We start from the raw sequence: 5,239 nt of genomic DNA on the forward strand, positions 1-5,239 counted from the left end.
ATGGCTTTATCCTTCTCCCTACACTGCCACCCATAGGTTTGGCATAGTTATGATGGCGCTCTATGGCGTATTTATGCGGGTTGATGTAAATGACAACGTTTTTGAAAACGATGTTGTGTGCACAATGTTATTATTGAATGGGGGGGGGGGGATTATTGAATATTTGTATCTGAGGGTGCAAAAAATCTTAACAATGAAAAAAATCGCCTTTAAAGTTGACGTTGGTAGGTTTATGTACTATATCCCAGCCACTGCACTAGTCATTATTATTAATCGATTATTAATCGACGGAGATGTATGTGTGTTTTCCCAGCATTAATGGTAAGGAACGACCCTTATTATACTTGAGAGTGGCACATATGAGGTGTTTCTGGGTTTTTCTCCCTCATATCTGCTTCGAGGTCTTGATTGTGGGTTGATTGTTTCCATTGCAGTTTTGCGAAATATTTCTTTTTCGAATCGCATGAAAAACCACCTCATGTGAGCGTAAAAACTTTTTTGCGATAAATGGGAGCTTCTGTGAAATTGACGTGTTTCCATTGGGCGTTTTTTCAATTCGTAATTTTAATTTGCGCAATTAAAATGCAGCCATTGTATGATTTGTTTTCCCTTACACACACATTTGAAAAACAACAAAAACAACAAAAAAAAGTCCATCAACACTTGGTTTGTGTATGTGTGTATCATTTCAGACCCAAATACAAATAATGAAATTCACTTTTCATTTAAAAAAGAAAACGACAGTACTATTATTACTTAAACCGGCTTTGTGCAACAGGCCACAGGATGTTTTTGTTGTTGTTGTTTTTATTTTATTTTTATATAACACTTTCAAATGTACTACTGAACACCCAAATCACTTTACAATCATATCAGGGTATCTCTCCTCATCCACCACCAGTGTGCAGCACTACTTGGATGATGCGACGGCAGGCACAGTACAGCGGTGCCAATGCGCTCACACACCAGCTATAGGTGGAGAGGAGAGAGAGTGATAGAGCCAATTCAGTGGATGGGGATTATTAGGAGGCCATGATTGGCAAGGACCAATGGGTGGAATACAGGTGGTTACACCCCTACAGGTTACACCCCTACTCTATGAAGGTAAATCAGTAGCAAAACTCGAGAGCACGTAAATGTGAATTTGAGAACTTGTACAATAAATATTCGTACTTGTACATGAACATTTACACTCACAGCTCCCATGTGAAAACCTGTAAAATAAAAATCTGAAGTTGAATGTTGAAATTTGCACTCGCATACAATAGTCACAAACCTGTATTCTGAATCTGAAGCTGCAGACAAGTAGACACAAATGTGTAAAATGCCATTCACAGAAATACAACGACAGACACAAACTTGTAATATATATTTTGCGTTTAATCTTACGTTCACATTCGCAGTACTACCTCAAATAGGCACTTGCAACTTCTCAAATCTGTCACTGCAATTTCAAATTTCGCGCCTTGACTTTTGCTACTCTTTTCGCGATATATCAGGTGCAAAACTAACTTGTGCACTTGAAACTCAGAGGCGGTGAGAGAGAAAGGGGGGCGGGAGCGGGGGGTTTAAAGGAGCCGTTTTATTGGTTGGCAGCTAGCCAATGAAATGGGACTTCGATGATGTCACGAAACCCGTGTGCAGTGTGAACTGAAACGTTAACATGGCTTAATGCATTAGACTGATATTAAAAGAAATAAACGATTTTATCAAACTCAGTAAACACAATGCTTATAATGCATACTACAGAAAAGCAGATGAGCACAGAATATGACGAAAGAAAGCAAATGTGTGTTCAGTGCAAATAAACTTGCTGCCTGTGTTTTATTAATAATTTAACGAATTATGTGTTTTTTTTTTTGTTTTTTTTTATTTATTTTATAACTGTTGGTCCATTAAGCTTTATTAAGCGTTTTCTTGGTTTTCTATGGGAGGAAAACGTACAATTAAACTCGTTGCATTCAGAGCTCAATTGCTTTGCTTTATTTGTATGGTGTTTCCTGAGTTTGGTCTTTTAATACCACTGTCTCAATTAAACGCGTTGTGTTCATATTCTGTGCTCATCTGCTTTTCTGTAGTATGCATTGTAAGCATTGTGTTTACTAAGTTTGATAAAATCGTTTATTTCTTTTAATATCAGTCTAATGCATTAAGCCATGTTAACGTTTCAGTGCACACGGGTTTCGTGACATCATCGAAGTCGCATTTCATTGGCTAGCTGCCAACCAATAAAACGGCTCCTTTAAACCCCCCGCTCCCGCCCCCCTTTCTCTCTCACCGCCTCTGAGTTTCAAGTGCACAAGTTAGTTTTGCACCTGATATATCGCGAAAAGAGTAGCAAAAGTCAAGGGAAAATTTGCGCAATTTCAAAATTCGCGAAATTTGAAATTGCGGTGACAGATTTGAGAAGTTGCAAGTGCCTATTTGAGGTAGTACTGCGAATGTGAACGTAAGATTAAACGCAAAATATATATTACAAGTTTGTGTCTGTCGTTGTATTTCTGTGAATGGCATTTTACACATTTGTGTCTACTTGTCTGCAGCTTCAGATTCAGAATACAGGTTTGTGACTATTGTATGCGAGTGCAAATTTCAACATTCAACTTCAGATTTTTATTTTACAGGTTTTCACATGGGAGCTGTGAGTGTAAATGTTCATGTACAAGTACGAATATTTATTGTACAAGTTCTCAAATTCACATTTACGTGCTCTCGAGTTTTGCTACTGATTTACCTTCATACTACTCTTTACGAGAAGTGCCATGGTATTTTTTATTGACCACAAAGAGTCAAGACATCGGATTAACATCTCATCTGAAGGACTGTGCTTGTTACAGTATAGTGTCTCCATCACTCTACTGGGGCGTTAGGACCCACACAGACCACAGGGTGAGCGCCCCCTGCTGACCTCACTCACACCTCTTCCAGCAGCAACCTGGTTTTCCCAGGAGTCTCATATCTAGGTACTAACCAGGCTCAGCCCTGCTTAGCTTCAGTGGGCAACCAGTCTTGGGCTACAGGGTGATATGGCTGTTTTACTAGAGACAATGACAGCTAAATGACAAGTCAGAAACACAAATACAACTCAAAAACAACTTCCACAAAACTATTTCACTATACGTTTGCTTGAATCTCATTTATTTTAATTATTGGATCTGTAGAAACCTTTTACTCACAAAATCACACATTGTCAGTGAAATGGTAATTTTATTTGTTGTTATTGTACAGAGTTATTTTACAGATGTACATAATTGTATATGCATCTGTTTATGTAACAACAGGATTTATGTAACTAAACAAACAAAAGTAAATATATATATATATATATATATATATATATATATATATATGTTTTTCTACATTTGTTTCCAGTCTCTTTTAATTTTGGTATTTCTTTGAGTAAGCGTTCAAGCAAAATAATTTTTCAATAATTTTCTTTCTTGTTCTCCAACATATAAAACACAAATATTGTGGCATTTTACAGCAACACTAGTTTATTAGTTAACTAGCTCTTCCCACAGTCACACAAATTGTGTGTTTTCTGGTGCAGTTTAAAACTGTCCAGCCGTGAAAAACCCTTTCCACAGAGAGAACACACATAAGGCCTCTCATCTGAATGAACTTTCAAGTGATCTTTTAGATTTGAAGATAAAATAAAATCTTTACCACACTGATCACAGTTAAATTGTTTTTCTCCAGAGTGAACATGCAGATGATTCCTGAGACATGTTGGATTTCTGAAACTCTTTCCACACTGAGTGCAGGTGTGCGTCTTTTTGGCTTTTGTTCTTTGAATTGTAAAGTTACGATGTTCCTCCTCCACTTCATTCAGTTCTTGTCTTTGCTCTTTCACTCTCACCTGGTCTAAAATACACATCAAGTTAGAATCAGTTCAAGTGAACCCTTATTTAAAAGCAGAAAGCAACAGAGATCAGATCTTTCACTTTTTGTTCTGTCATTCACTTGTTGTTAATATAGTAAAACTATGTTTGACAACTGGTATATACAAGGTTATGATTATTTGGATGTATTACTCTATCATTTATCATCCATATACTGCTTATTAATTCACATCAAGCAAAACAGTCAACAATGAAGAATCAACAATGGACACCAACCTATTTGTTCCTCAGTATCTTCATGAACTCATAAACTCCATCTTTAACAGTCACACAGATTTCTGAATAACCAGATTCTCTTGTTTAATTCTATAGTTACCTTTTACACAAAACATCATTTTAAATGTTAAAAATAATGATAGCTGATTTTATGATTTTTTTTTTATTAGTTAAAATGCTTAATAGGCTATATTATTTGATGCCAATTATAAGAGCTGTGAAATATTAGCACATAATCTAGGAATATAAATGCACTTATATCATAATCTTGTACAGCAGTTGTCGTTCACATTTTGACTATTATCAATAGGATTACAAAACTTACCTTTGGTACATCAAAAATATAATATTTGATAAACAGATCTCACTTGTTTTCTGTTATTAAATCAGGGTTCACTTGAAAATTCACATTTATCCTCCTTGAACTCATTCTAACAACTTAATGTTTTAATATGTTTCAGACCAGATGGAGGTGAAAGAGCAAAGACAAGAACTGAAGTTAAAGGTGATGAGGCTGTAGTTTGTTTCAGCCTGTTGACACCAATAAAATGAGCTTAATGTGCCAATTTACAGAAGATCTCAGACATCACCATAATGAATGAGCTGAAAACAGGGAACTTTTGGAGACAAAGAGGTTTTTCAGCAGCAGTTTAACATGATGGCCCTGTACTTTTTAAATGCAGATTGGATAAAAACACAGTGATCACAGTTCACACCTGCAGTGAAGCCCCTCCCACAACAATTCACCAATAAATACTGGGAATATTCCCATCATCCTACAAGAGAAGGACACACTCCAGGAGTAGCAGCTGAAATCTGTGTGACTGTTAAAGATGGAGTTTATTAAAGAGGAGATTGAAGACATGAGTGATCCAGAAACATCCAGAATAAAACATGAAGATACTGAGGAACAAATAGGTTGGTGTCCTTTCTTGATTCTTCATTGTTGACTGCTTTGGTAGATGTGAATTAGTAAGCAATATATGGATGATAAAAAATGGAGAATACATTCAAATGATCATAACCTTGAATATAGCAGTTGTCAAGCATATTTTTACTATATTAACAAGTGAATGACAGAACAAAAAGTGAAAGACCTGATCTCTGTTGCTTTTAAATAA

The 5,239-nt window shown here is 36.1% G+C and overlaps 1 long non-coding RNA gene across 1 annotated transcript; it reads left to right on the top strand.

Moving 5' to 3' along the window:
- Positions 1–4,575: 4,575 nt before the first annotated feature.
- On the top strand, positions 4,576–5,036 carry LOC307167119. The gene is made up of 2 exons (XR_013822735.1): positions 4,576–4,623; positions 4,802–5,036. It is a non-coding gene; the product is annotated as an uncharacterized lncRNA (long non-coding RNA).
- Positions 5,037–5,239: the final 203 nt, after the last annotated feature.

The sequence above is a fragment of the Squalius cephalus genome (assembly GCF_949319135.1).
Source record: "Squalius cephalus genome assembly, chromosome: 11".
Taxonomy (NCBI): domain Eukaryota; kingdom Metazoa; phylum Chordata; class Actinopteri; order Cypriniformes; family Leuciscidae; genus Squalius; species Squalius cephalus.